This window comes from Leptodactylus fuscus, chromosome 10, assembly GCF_031893055.1.
Source record: "Leptodactylus fuscus isolate aLepFus1 chromosome 10, aLepFus1.hap2, whole genome shotgun sequence".
NCBI classification, from domain to species: Eukaryota; Metazoa; Chordata; class Amphibia; order Anura; family Leptodactylidae; genus Leptodactylus; species Leptodactylus fuscus.
In genome coordinates this window covers 37280795-37296189 of record NC_134274.1, presented here as the reverse complement: position 1 = coordinate 37296189, position 15395 = coordinate 37280795, and the positions used below count along the sequence as shown (strand labels likewise).

The following is a 15395-nucleotide window of genomic DNA, read 5'->3' as shown; positions in this document are numbered from 1 at the left end:
GGATCTTAGGTTCTCTCTGAAATGTAGCGATACAGAATAAAATGTAATTCTTTGTAATGAGGGAGCCTGTCACTGCTTCATGTGGTTAGTGCAGCACAAAACTGATGACAAGTTTCCTTTAAGACATTACTCCATAAGGTCAAGCAAATAAAAATGTATAACACGAAAAAGACACATTACTGTAACAATAATATTTTCCCTTTGTACAAAACATGGCTCTGTTATCTGCAGCCTTATGTTACTTACTAGTCATATACCCCATTGTTTTGCTCTTCATGCACACGCGTTCCATTCATTCTCGTTCTACATATGGCATTAGCTGTATCCACTGTCACATCGACCCCCTCCTGCACTCCTCCTTGGTGGAAGCTAGGGGCATCTTCCCAACAGGGGAGCTAATTAGCAACAAAACTGAGCAATGTGTCCAAACTCATCATTCTCAAAGCCAGGAATCACAAGCAGCCTCCAGAGAAAGAACTGAAATTGAACACATTTTCTGCATTTGTTAAATTTAGAGCTGACATTAAAAAACAAGAGTGATGTGATTTCTGCTTTACAAAGCTCACAATTAAATGAATTCCTTCCTGCGGTTGCAAATGTAGCATCGCACTGGACTAAGCAGAAGGTTATGAAATGTAGGTGGCATATGACAAGATATCTCCAACGACTCACAATGGAAAAACCTGTATAACACGTCCATGTTGATCCTTTGTCAGAAAACTCACCCGCACCTTAAGATGAATAATAATTAGGGGAAAAAAATGACATATTGCTTAGACAGTGTGGTGCATCGTGTCTTTGCAGGTCTTGTGCCTATTAATTCTACTATGCAGTAACTTTCATGTGTGCTCAGTCTCTTGGGCAGGAAGACACTATGGGGTTATCAATGGAGCAATCCAGTTACCTTCTGGCCCTATGAGGAACAGCGATTTGGGAGTCGCATATGGCCATATTGCCGATCGAGGTGGTCCCACAGATTCTCGATTGGGTTCAAGTTCGGGGAATTTGCTGGCCAAGGGAGTATGGTAAACTCATTCTAGTGCTCCTTGAACCACACACGTACACTGCGAGCTTTATGACACGTCGCATTGTCCTGCTGGTAGATGCCATCATCCTGAGGAAAAACAATTTGCATGTAGGGGTGAACATGGTCCGCAAGGATAGATGCATATTTGTGTTGATCCATCGTGCCTTCCACAATGATGAGTGCACCCAGATGACTGATGACACGTGCCTTCTGCCATTGGTTATTTAACCTTGATGTCAAAAGTAGGCGGTGCTCACATTAATAGGACTGGATTGTGTAGAATGAGCATACACCTTTAACCAAGTGTCCTATAACTCTGAATACATTCACAATAACAGCTTGGCTTAGAATATATTGTTACATCCTCTCTTGCAAACAATTCATTAGAAATATTCCTATTTTCCCAGGATTAATAAGATATAGCATAAGATAAGCACATCATAAAGGATATTAACTGAAGGGAATTTATTAAGATTGGCGTTCTGTACACCAGTCTTAATAAAGTCCCAGGCTGGCATGAAATGCACCTAAATTATTAATAGGCTCTTAATAATTCAGGTGCCCTCCTGGTTTCCAGAAATGAAGCCTAATCTTTTTTGGGCAAAAAAGTGGCAAGTGAGGAGCAGAAGGAACAACGTGGCAAGTGAGGTGCAGAAGGAACAACGTGGCAAGTGAGGTGCAGAAGGAACAACGTGGCAAGTGAGGTGCAGAAGGAACAACGTGGCAAGTGAGGTGCAGAAGGAACAACGTGGCAAGTGAGGTGCAGAAGGAACAACGTGGCAAGTGAGGTGCAGAAGGCACAACGTGGCAAGTGAGGTGCAGAAGGCACAACGTGGCAAGTGAGGTGCAGAAGGAACAACGTGGCAAGTGAGGTGCAGAAGGAACAAATGTGGCAAGTGAGGTGCAGAAGGAACAATGTGGCAAGTGAGGTGCAGAAGGAACAATGTGGCAAGTGAGGTGCAGAAGGAACAAATGTGGCAAGTGACGTGCAGAAAGAACAAATGTGGCAAGTGAGGTGCAGAAGGAACAATGTGGCAAGTGAGGTGAAGAAGGAACAATGTGGCAAGTGAGGTGCAGAAGGAACAAATGTGGCAAGTGAGGTGAAGAAGGAACAATGTGGCAAGTGAGGTGAAGAAGGAACAATGTGGCAAGTGAGGTGCAGAAGGAACAAATGTGGCAAGTGAGGTGCAGAAGGAACAAATGTGGCAAGTGAGGTGCAGAAGGAACAATGTGGCAAGTGAGGTGCAGAAGGCACAATGTGGCAAGTGAGGTGCAGGAGGAACAATGTGGCAAGTGAGGTGCAGGAGGAACAATGTGGCATATCTTTGGTGCAACAAAAAGTCTTGTGCCCTACATTGGTATAGATAAATTAGGGGGGTTAGTAGATTCCCTGCAAAGGGGTAATATAAAAATACCACAATTAAATCACAACACAGCACAGTGAATTTAGAAAAATTTATGCGCTGTAAAATAGTAAAAATTCCTACAACAAGTCTGACATATTTGTATTTTCCCTAAAAAGTGTGGCTTATAAAATGAGCATTATGTATATATAGTATATCTTATTGTACTTTGTCTGAACCAGATACATTTAGTGTACAGCGCTGACCATGGGGTAGATAATGCTGTCTTGTACATGTAGTAGTGACCAAACATCCTAATCAGACCTAGCAGCCCACCAGTGGCCCTTGTTGGCCTAGCGGACCTGCTATTATTATTAATGTCATCAGCAAACTGTGGCAGATCTACTATCTATGCCTAGCACCATTTTCTCAGCGCCACCTTAAAAAAAAAGACTAAATAAAAAGAATAAACCATCATTACCATTTGGCGAGTAGGTATAAAAACACGCAGTGTGACAGCTCGGAATTCCCACTAGACAATTGTGTTTCCAAATCTTCTCATCAAACTGTCAAAAGCTTTACAAGGCATAATTTATACTTGTCTGCGCGCCTCAGAAGCATTGCTGCCTGGCACTAATATCTATCACCACAGTATAGGGAAGTAGATTCACAGCAAAAGGGGGCAATTCCATCTCACACACTAATAAAGCAGAATGGCAGTGACAGCTGCCTGTCCCCCCTCCGTGATGGAGGGGATCAGAACCAGCCAAAAGTCTCACTTCTTCCGACAACGTTCTTCGTCTGTGTGTTTTGTTCTACTGTTGATTATTTTTGCGCAGAATTATTTCACATATCTACCGTACAGAAAGCAGTCGGGGTACTTATCAGACAATTTTTGATGGTCTATCCACAGCATAGACCAGTGATGGTGAACCTTTTAGAGACCGAGTACCCAAACTGCAACTCAAAATCCAATAATTTATCACAAAGTGCTAACATGGCAATTTAACCTTAATAATGTGCAGATCCACAATTGCCGACGTTTACGGACCTGCAAAATATGGTCATATGAATGGGGCTTTATAGACCTTTCTGCTCCACTGTGACCCCCACACAGTACAATCAGCTTCACAGTGGCCCCCACACAGTATAGTCTGCTGCACAGTGACCCCCACACAGTATAATCTGCTGCACAGTGGTCCCCACGCAGTATAATCTGCTGCACAGTGGCCCACACGCAGTATAATCTGCTGCACAGTGGCCCACATGCAGTATAATCTGCTGCACAGTGGCCCACATGCAGTATAATCTGCTGCACAGTGGCCCCCACACAGTACAATTTGCTCCACAGTGGCCTCCACACGGTATAATCTGCTGCACAGTGGTCACCACACAGTATAATCTGCTGCACAATGTCCTCCACACAATATAATCTTCTGCACAGTGGCCCCCACACAGTATAACAGGCTCCACAGATGGGTGCCCAAAGAGAGGGCTCTGAGTGCCACCTCTGGCACCCATGCCATAGGTTCACCATCATGGGCATAGACCATCAATATCTGACCAATGGGGTGCTAACATCCAGCCCCTACAAAGAAACAGTTGTTCAGAATTGTTGCTGGACCAATAATATACAGTGTGTGGAACCAGAAGGTCTCATACCTTGTATGGAGGCCACATGAATTTACTGCGGCAAAGCCAATGAAAAGCGAGCATCAGTAACATCATTCGCCCCTTTTAATATTTACTATATTAAAAAAAAAGTCATATTAAAAGTGAAAAGTTAAAAAATGTTCAAAAGGTTAAATGTGAAAAAATTCAGAACTAATTCTACCATCCTTTCATTATTTCCTAAGTAGGGCCAGCTTTAGTGGCCGGACAAAGAAGAGGCTCCTGTGGGCTGCAACCACACGAACCACAAGTTGCTTCACAGTTGCCATAAAATTTCACTTTACGCCTGAAAAGACTATTTTACTCTATATCTCAGAAGGCAGCTCTAAATCCAAAATGCTACTTGAGAACATGTCAATAGATATTTAGATGTTTAGCAGATTTTGACAAGTGCTCATTGGATACAAAATGTGGTGATCTGCACCGTCCCGATTACACAACCCAATGCAGAGGACACGCGGGAGGAATGATTAAAGCAATCGATCACCTGGTGTATATTTTCATTATTTGCTGGTAGCAGAGCTAAGACATCTAAGACAGGACTATGTGCGGCCAACAGACGATTTTTTTTTTTTTGGTCATACTGAAATCAAACGATTATGAGCATTATTACACACAGGACTGCATCTGCCAGGAGGCAAGATGGGACTTTTGCCTCAGGTAGCAGATTACTGCTTCTCTGATGGAGTGGTGCAGCCTAGCACTGTACTGAAATTAGGGTAGAGGGTACAATGATGGTCTCAGAAAGCTGTGATAATTACCGTATATCTCTTCTTTTCTATGGGAGAGATAATTATTGTTACCAGTGGTACAGCCAGATGACTGGTCGGGGCTGCTAAGAGGAAGAAGAGGAGGGGACGACTTCAGCTCTTCTTTCTCCTTCCTCCCTGCAACTTCAAGAAAGAGAAATCACTGCTGTAATAAGATTTACTCTGTGATGTAGGTAGTGGTTGATAATAAGTTTTGCAGCACTTTCCTCTTTACTGCAGTTAGGGTCATCTCCTTTGCCCTCCTTCCCAGAGGAGCCCATGGCAGGTCATGTTTGCTACTGCCCTTTTCTGAGATCCCTTTTTCTAGAGCCAAGGCAGCGCCACCTACAGCACATCTTATTTAAAGCACTTAAAGGGATTCTATCATTAAAATCACATTTTTTCTCACTAACACATAAGAATAGCCTTAAGAAAGACTATTCTTCTCCTACCTTTAGATGTCTTCTCCGCACCGCAGCTTGGTAGAAATCCTGGTTTTCTTCGGTATGCAAATGAGTTCTCTCGCAGCACTGGGGGCATCCGCAATGCTGCAAGAGAACTCTCCAGCGTTGCCTCCATCTTCTTCAGGATTGGCCTCTCTGTGCGTCTTCTTCCAGAGCTCAGTTCAAACTTCTAGGCATGCGCAGTCAGCTCTGTCATCAGGCCTCGGGCAGAGCCGTCATGACTTGACTTTGAGACTCAGCACGTCTTTTCTTTTCTGCGAACACCCCACACAGAATGTTGTCTAGGCCAGAGATTTCAAACAGTAGAACATAGACTGGTTTGAGGGTTTTGCTTACACCAGGCTGTGGGCTAAATTGGGCCCGCGTGATAAAATTATGGGGGCCTCCATCAAGCCTACCATCTGTTACTAAATCTGAAAATAACTAAACTTATAAATATTAAATCTTTTATCTTGTACGATATATACAATTACAAAAAAAAAAAAAATCCAAATGACAGCTTGGCCTGCAAAAAAGAAGCTCAGGCAGTGAAACAGATAGATAAGGGTAAGTTCAGACTGGGTTTTTTGAGGTGGCCTCTGCCTCAGGTTCCGGACCAAAAACCAGGTAGCCACAACTGAAAGGCATCCAGCCTCGCACTCCCCTACAGATTAAAACCCAATGAATGGGCCTAGTCTGGAGGAAGGAGTGTCTTCAGGCCAAATCTCGAGGCAAAACGGCCTGAAGAATAAGCACCTCGCTTCTTTTTCCAGGAGCCGGAACAGGCCATCTCCCGGAAAAAACTCCTGATTTCAATGGAGGCCCGTCTTTTTTGGTCAGGAGTTTGAGGCGGATACGGCCTCAAAATCCTGACCAAAAATCTCTGTATGAACTTACACTAAGGTCTCGGATTATACAAGTCAATTGTTGCTTGTATGATTTCTTTGTTTCCAATAATTGGCTACTGAATCGCCTAATAGGCACACAACCTAAACACTGTGTAGTGCCCGCACCCTTCCTCTACTGGGTCAGTCCAATGCTGACCATCTTTATTACTTATGGTAGGCTTACACTAGCATTCAGGTTTCCGTCCTTCAGGTCCACATGGGGACACGAAAGATGGAAACCCTCAGACCACATAGACTATAACTATAAGTTTCTGCCCAGTTTGCAGTGATTTTATACTGAAACCGATGGAGAGAAAAGTCCTCGTTGCAGGACTTTTCTCTCTGCCAATCCTTTTTTTTTGCCAATTTTATTTAACTGTATATATTTACATACATGTATAACTACAATGTACAATCCTACTAATATTATAAAGAGAAAGTTTAGATGTTTGGATGTTTGTTCCTCAATCACGCAAAAACAGCAGAACGGATTTGGATGAAATTCGGGACATAGATAGTCTGTAACCTCGATTAACACATAGAATATTTTTTATCCCAGTAAATGACATGGCTTCACGACTGTTATGAATTTATGTTCACATACTATATTACATTGCTCTTGCAGCAGCTTTATTTCAGTTCCCAGGTCTGTTATTTCTCTGTGTAAACACTCAGCTAACACGCAGTCCATTCAGTACATGCATTTGCATATTATCTGATCTGCTCCAGGCAGTGTTGACACACGGACTAGGGGAAACATGTTTAATACAAATTGGCAGTTTGCTACTTTTAAACTTGCCAGGACAACGAGAGCTATGAAGGAAGCCAGAAGTCACAGAGTTCTCCTCAAGCAGAGCTGAGGGGGATCATCGCTGCCAACAACACACTCATTATATGGCGTCCCAGGGGGCTGCTGAGATGCTGGAACAATCACAGGCACGGTGCAAGGAGCAAGTTCAGTGGCAGGCCAGCTTGAGAGCTGCCAAAATGCCGGAGCATGTAGATCATCGACGCCAACAACACAATCATTATACAGAGTCCCAGTGAGCTGCTGAGATACTGGAACAATCACGGGCACAGAGCGAGGAATTAGTTCAGCAGCAGGACAGCTTGAGTGCTCCCGAAATGCCGGAGCAGGCGAACCATCGACAGCAGCAATTTGCTGAATATAGGCGGATCATCGATGCCAACAACCCGCAGACGAAGTCGCAGGCAGAGGCTAGTATATTATAAAGACCAGTCTAATAGACATGTAATTACGGGTGTAACTTGAAACTCTGAGCCCCAGTGCAAAATCTGGGACAAGGCCCCTACTTACCATGTGCAAGCTATAATATTGGTGTGTTCTTATTGTGGAACAAGCCCATCAGGCCCCCTCAGGCTCTAGGGCCCAGTAACAATTATTATTTCTGGACCCACTATAGCTATGCTCCTGCAAGTAGAAAGCTAAAAATGTATCAATGAGTCTCGTAAAAATATCTCACAGGGAGCTGAACTCGTGTCGTCTTGGAGGTTCTTTGGAAAAGAAAAAAACCCTCTAAATTAATTGCGAAAAACACATTGAAAATCCATTATTGTCCAAAATATGTCCAAAATATGTAATATGTCCAGAAGATGTAAAAGAGGCACTTTGTAATATTCCTCCATTATAAAGTGGCTTTCTGTCTCTGCTCTCAACTCCCTTCTGCTCTTCTGAGAAAATGAGAAGAGCACCAAGAGCACACGGTTCATGCGAAATACACTGCCAATGAGATCTGCACATATAGAGCTCAGAATGATTTGGATTCACAGTTTCTTATTAATTCTAGGTGGTTTTTCTGGATCTGAAGCGAACAGTTGAAACTTAAATACTTGATATGGTCAAAAACTTCTAAGAATAGCATTATCATACCAAACAAACATATATACCGTATATCTCTGCATGCCAGTGTACGGAATATTATAGGTAACATTTAGGAACAGATCTTGGAAGGTCTCTAATAGAGATGAGCGAACACTGTTCGGATCAGCCGATCCGAACAGCACGTTCCCATAGAAATGAATGGAAGCACCTGTGACGTTGACTTTGCCGGCGGCCGGCCGGCGTCACAGGTGCTTCCATTCATTTCTATGGGAGCGTGCTGTTCGGATCAGCTGATCCGAACAGTGTTCCCTCATCTCTAGTCTCTATAAACACTTGAGATATGAATCATGCTTTACTAAACCACAGGCAGTTCTGATATTACAATGAAAAAAGATGGATGACAGATACTTGGTGCTGGAATCAGGGCTGGGGAAAGTTATGCCATAAGTGAACAAGCAAATGGACCGGTTTGTACCCGAGTCCAAAGAGTAGTGAGGACTGAGGGCACCTATTGGTAGTATGTGCAGACGCTGAGGTTGTGAGTTAACCATGATTGGAGGTAGTAAACGGTGTTGCAGTAGCAGGCTAGTAATGCTCCTTTCACACCTTCGCTTGTTGTCCAGTTTCTGCAATCCGGCCGGTTTCCGTCTTCTGCCCCGCGAATCTGGACAGGAGACGGAAACCCGGCGGTCAGTTTTCAAACCCATTCGCTTGAAAGGGTTTGCAAAGGTGACCGCCTGTGTGCGTCTTCTGCCTGCATGTCCGACTAAAAAAAAAAAAAAAAGCGTTTCACCGTGGACAGGCAGAACACGCACATAAATATGCTTAAATAGATGTATTATGGGGGCCACACAGTGGCTCAGTGGTTAGCACTGCAGCCTTGCAGCACTGGAGTCCTGGTGTTCAAATCCTGCCAAGGGCAAAAAACCATCTGCATGAAGTTTGTATGTTCTCCCTGTGTTTGCATGGATTTCCATCCCATATTCCAAAAAGACATACTGATAGGGAAAAATGTACATTGTGAACCCCATGTGGGGCTCACAATCTACTAAAAAAAAATAAAATAATAGATGTATTGTAGCTGCATGAAATCTTATATTGGAAACAAAATAGTCAGCATGTCACTTAGAGTATGCGAACTTTCCTTATTGGAGTTATCATTATAAGCAAATCAGTTTAGACAAATGTATCATAGACTTGTGGCAAACAGAACAGATGCTTGCACCTTGATTAACACTTTTCCAGATTGTGTAGTCAAAGGAGAGTTGATTTGTTGACTCCTAAAATGCACCAGAGCTGGTTTTCTTAGGCCGGCCATACACATTACATTTTACACTACTAAAGTGGTAGATGGTGAGAGTTCAGCAAACTCGGCTTTGTACAGAAATCTACAAATATTTGCCCCTTACAGCTGATGATAAGCTAAAGTTGGGCACAACCAAAATCGGTTATATTGGATTTTTTTTTCTTGCGTCATCTGTAATTGTTTGCACATGGACTAGACCACCAGACCGGGGAGAAATTTGAGTATTATGAGTATTGGGCAGGAATTTTTCAAAATATAGTTTTGTCACCTTGAGAGTTTGGGGTGATTGTTCAACTTTTGTTTTGCTGTTGTTGTGTAACAAATGTTATTTTTTTTTTTTTTATCAGGAACGTGTATAGGGGTGTGTCAAATTTCCGTTTTTTTTTTTTACTTTGTTTATTGAAGAAGATATAACAAACATAAGAATACACTATGGTAGTAAACAGGTGGCCAATAATAAGCCACCTAATGTACAGATATGCACAAAAAGGCACAACTGAAAGAACAAAAAAAAAAAAAAAAAAAAAAAAAGAAAAACAACAAGAAAAGACAAAGAAAAAAAAAAACTATGTCTCTTTGCCACCTCCCAAATTGGGTCCACCATAAGGGAGCCTTCACACGGAGTATACGCTCCGCTCATTCTGAACGTAAAAGTCGTTCAGAATGAGCGTGTAAAAACCAGCTCCCATTGACTTGAATGGTTGCCTGCATTCGCGCGTATCACATTGAAAGCAATAGGGGAAAAAGCCTCCCATTGATTTCAATGGGGAGCGCTCGTATGCCAGCACCCATTCAAGTCAATGGGAGCTGGTTTTTACGCGCTCATTCTGAACGACTTTTACGTTCAGAATGAGCGGAGCGTATACTCCGTGTGAAGGCTTCCTAAGACCCGTTGATTCCCCATGTTCCGGTCAAAGCCCAAAAGTCAGAATGACACATCAGTCTAAACATAAAGAAGAGGGACGACACAAAGGGACACAGCAAATCAAGTTAGGAAAAAGCACAGACACTCCAGACTGTCCCCTACCCCTCAGGCAAAATTCCCTCTCTTTTTAATATAAAGGAGTTTTTATTTTAACTTAAAGGGGTTCTCTCATCTCAGCCTTTCAGCCAGGCTTGGGATAGCTCATCAGTAGGTGTTCGGTGGAGGTCCAACATACAGACCCTGCACTGATCAGCTATTCAAGCAACCTTGAGTTGGTAGAGGCAACTGCAATGGCTGGAAAACGAGTGCAGGTTCTTCTGTTCTAGTAATATGCAGTGGACAGGGTTGCTGCACTGCTCCAAGGACTTGTATAGAAGAGACTGTGCACACCACAATTCACTGATGTAACTTAAACACACCTGATCTATGTTGAGTAAAGGTGACGAATTATTAGGCCCCGTTCCCACGGAGTAACGCGGCGCCCATTCTGACATGTTAACACTAGAGATGAGCGAACACTAAAATGTTCGAGGTTCGAAATTCGATTCGAACAGCCGCTCAATGTTCGTGTGTTCGAACGGGTTTCGAACCCCATTATAGTCTATGGGGAACAGATACTCGTTAAGGGGGAAACCCAAATCCGTGTCTGGAGGGTCACCAAGTCCACTATGACACCCCAGGAAATGATGCCAACACCTCTGGAATGACACTGGGACAGCAGGGGAAGCATGTCTGGGGGCATCTAACACACCAAAGACCCTCTATTACCCCAACATCACAGCCTAACAACTACACACTTTACACACTCAATACCACCTCTCTGACAGTAGGAAAACACCTTGAAACATGTGTATTTGGCACTTGCAGTGAGGAGAGCTTGTCACCAGCAGTGAATTTGGCCCTTGTAGTAAGTTGAGGTTGGCACCAACATTTGTTTTGAAAATCAGGGTGGATTGAGCCTCTAACCAGCAGAGTTTGGGCAAATTCATGGTGGAGGGAGCCTCTAAAAACCCCAGTTTGGACCAATTCATGGTGGAGGGAGACTCTAACCAGCCCAGTTTGGACCAATTCATGGTGGAGGGAGACTCTAAAAACCCCAGTTTGGACCAATTCATGGTGGAGGGAGCCTCTAACCAGCCCAGTTTGGACCAATTAATGGTGGAGGGAGCCTCTAACCAGCCCAGTTTGGACCAATTAATGGTGGAGGGAGCCTCTAAACAGCCAAGTTTTGGGAAATTCATGGTGGAGGGAGCCTCTAACCAGCCCAGTTTGGACCAATTCATGGTGGAGGGAGCCTCTAAACAGCCCAGTTTGGGCAAATTCATGGTGGAGGGAGCCTCTAACCAGCCCAGTTTGGACCAATTAATGGTGGAGGGAGCCTCTAAACAGCCCAGTTTGGACCAATTAATGGTGGAGGGAGCCTCTAACCAGCCCAGTTTGGACCAATTAATGGTGGAGGGAGCCTCTAACCAGCCCAGTTTGGACCAATTAATGGTGGAGGGAGCCTCTAACCAGCCCAGTTTGGACCAATTAATGGTGGAGGGAGCCTCTAAACAGCCAAGTTTTGGGAAATTCATGGTGGAGGGAGCCTCTAACCAGCCCAGTTTGGACCAATTCATGGTGGAGGGAGCCTCTAAACAGCCCAGTTTGGGCAAATTCATGGTGGAGGGAGCCTCTAAAAAACCCAGTTTGGACCAATTCATGGTGGAGGGAGCCTCTAATTAGCCCAGTTTGGACCAATTAATTGTGGAGGGAGCCTCTAACCAGCCCAGTTTGGACCAATTAATGGTGGAGGGAGCCTCTAACCACCCCAGTTTGGGCAAATTCATGGTGGAGGGAGCCTCTAACCAGCCCAGTTTGGACCAATTAATGGTGGAGGGAGCCTCTAACCAGCCCAGTTTGGACCAATTAATGGTGGAGGGAGCCTCTAACCACCCCAGTTTGGACCAATTCATGGTGGAGGGAGCCTCTAACCAGCCCAGTTTGGACCAATTCATGGTGGAGGGAGCCTCTAAACAGCCAAGTTTTGGGAAATTCATGGTGGAGGGAGCCTCTAACCAGCCCAGTTTGGACCAATTCATGGTGGAGGGAGCCTCTAAACAGCCCAGTTTGGGCAAATTCATGGTGGAGGGAGCCTCTAACCAGCCCAGTTTGGACCAATTAATGGTGGAGGGAGCCTCTAAACAGCCAAGTTTTGGGAAATTCATGGTGGAGGGAGCCTCTAACCAGCCCAGTTTGGACCAATTCATGGTGGAGGGAGCCTCTAAACAGCCAAGTTTTGGGAAATTCATGGTGGAGGGAGCCTCTAAAAAACCCAGTTTGGACCAATTCATGGTGGAGGGAGCCTCTAATTAGCCCAGTTTGGACCAATTAATTGTGGAGGGAGCCTCTAACCAGCCCAGTTTGGACCAATTAATGGTGGAGGGAGCCTCTAACCACCCCAGTTTGGGCAAATTCATGGTGGAGGGAGCCTCTAACCAGCCCAGTTTGGACCAATTAATGGTGGAGGGAGCCTCTAAACAGCCAAGTTTTGGGAAATTCATGGTGGAGGGAGCCTCTAACCAGCCCAGTTTGGACCAATTCATGGTGGAGGGAGCCTCTAAACAGCCCAGTTTGGGCAAATTCATGGTGGAGGGAGCCTCTAAACAGCCCAGTTTGGGCAAATTCATGGTGGAGGGAGCCTCTAACCAGCCCAGTTTGGACCAATTAATGGTGGAGGGAGCCTCTAAACAGCCAAGTTTTGGGAAATTCATGGTGGAGGGAGCCTCTAACCAGCCCAGTTTGGACCAATTAATGGTGGAGGGAGCCTCTAACCAGCCCAGTTTGGACCAATTAATGGTGGAGGGAGCCTCTAACCAGCCCAGTTTGGACCAATTAATGGTGGAGGGAGCCTCTAAACAGCCAAGTTTTGGGAAATTCATGGTGGAGGGAGCCTCTAACCAGCCCAGTTTGGACCAATTCATGGTGGAGGGAGCCTCTAAACAGCCCAGTTTGGGCAAATTCATGGTGGAGGGAGCCTCTAAAAAACCCAGTTTGGACCAATTCATGGTGGAGGGAGCCTCTAATTAGCCCAGTTTGGACCAATTAATTGTGGAGGGAGCCTCTAACCAGCCCAGTTTGGACCAATTAATGGTGGAGGGAGCCTCTAAAAAACCCAGTTTGGACCAATTCATGGTGGAGGGAGCCTCTAATTAGCCCAGTTTGGACCAATTAATTGTGGAGGGAGCCTCTAACCAGCCCAGTTTGGACCAATTAATGGTGGAGGGAGCCTCTAACCACCCCAGTTTGGACCAATTCATGGTGGAGGGAGCCTCTAACCACCCCAGTTTGGACCAATTCATGGTGGAGGGAGCCTCTAAACAGCCCAGTTTGGGCAAATTCATGGTGGAGGGAGCCTCTAACCAGCCCAGTTTGGACCAATTAATGGTGGAGGGAGCCTCTAAACAGCCCAGTTTGGGCAAATTCATGGTGGAGGGAGCCTCTAACCAGCCCAGTTTGGACCAATTAATGGTGGAGGGAGCCTCTAAACAGCCAAGTTTTGGGAAATTCATGGTGGAGGGAGCCTCTAACCAGCCCAGTTTGGACCAATTAATGGTGGAGGGAGCCTCTAACCACCCCAGTTTGGGCAAATTCATGGTGGAGGGAGCCTCTAACCAGCCCAGTTTGGACCAATTAATGGTGGAGGGAGCCTCTAAACAGCCCAGTTTGGGCAAATTCATGGTGGAGGGAGCCTCTAAACAGCCAAGTTTTGGGAAATTCATGGTGGAGGGAGCCTCTAACCAGCCCAGTTTGGACCAATTCATGGTGGAGGGAGCCTCTAAACAGCCCAGTTTGGGCAAATTCATGGTGGAGGGAGCCTCTAAAAAACCCAGTTTGGACCAATTCATGGTGGAGGGAGCCTCTAATTAGCCCAGTTTGGACCAATTAATTGTGGAGGGAGCCTCTAACCAGCCCAGTTTGGACCAATTAATGGTGGAGGGAGCCTCTAAAAAACCCAGTTTGGACCAATTCATGGTGGAGGGAGCCTCTAATTAGCCCAGTTTGGACCAATTAATTGTGGAGGGAGCCTCTAACCAGCCCAGTTTGGACCAATTAATGGTGGAGGGAGCCTCTAACCAGCCCAGTTTGGACCAATTAATGGTGGAGGGAGCCTCTAACCACCCCAGTTTGGACCAATTCATGGTGGAGGGAGCCTCTAACCAGCCCAGTTTGGACCAATTCATGGTGGAGGGAGCCTCTAAACAGCCAAGTTTTGGGAAATTCATGGTGGAGGGAGCCTCTAACCAGCCCAGTTTGGACCAATTCATGGTGGAGGGAGCCTCTAAACAGCCCAGTTTGGGCAAATTCATGGTGGAGGGAGCCTCTAACCAGCCCAGTTTGGACCAATTAATGGTGGAGGGAGCCTCTAAACAGCCAAGTTTTGGGAAATTCATGGTGGAGGGAGCCTCTAACCAGCCCAGTTTGGACCAATTCATGGTGGAGGGAGCCTCTAAACAGCCAAGTTTTGGGAAATTCATGGTGGAGGGAGCCTCTAAAAAACCCAGTTTGGACCAATTCATGGTGGAGGGAGCCTCTAATTAGCCCAGTTTGGACCAATTAATTGTGGAGGGAGCCTCTAACCAGCCCAGTTTGGACCAATTAATGGTGGAGGGAGCCTCTAACCACCCCAGTTTGGGCAAATTCATGGTGGAGGGAGCCTCTAACCAGCCCAGTTTGGACCAATTAATGGTGGAGGGAGCCTCTAAACAGCCAAGTTTTGGGAAATTCATGGTGGAGGGAGCCTCTAACCAGCCCAGTTTGGACCAATTAATGGTGGAGGGAGCCTCTAACCAGCCCAGTTTGGACCAATTAATGGTGGAGGGAGCCTCTAACCAGCCCAGTTTGGACCAATTAATGGTGGAGGGAGCCTCTAAACAGCCAAGTTTTGGGAAATTCATGGTGGAGGGAGCCTCTAACCAGCCCAGTTTGGACCAATTCATGGTGGAGGGAGCCTCTAAACAGCCCAGTTTGGGCAAATTCATGGTGGAGGGAGCCTCTAAAAAACCCAGTTTGGACCAATTCATGGTGGAGGGAGCCTCTAATTAGCCCAGTTTGGACCAATTAATTGTGGAGGGAGCCTCTAACCAGCCCAGTTTGGACCAATTAATGGTGGAGGGAGCCTCTAAAAAACCCAGTTTGGACCAATTCATGGTGGAGGGAGC

At 45.4% G+C, this 15395-nt stretch overlaps 1 protein-coding gene across 1 annotated transcript in view; it reads right to left on the bottom strand.

Annotated features, from left to right (window-relative positions):
- RPS24 (ribosomal protein S24) overlaps positions 1-15395 on the bottom strand; it is a 253575-nt gene that overhangs the window by 211369 nt on the left and 26811 nt on the right. The window lies entirely within an intron of this gene.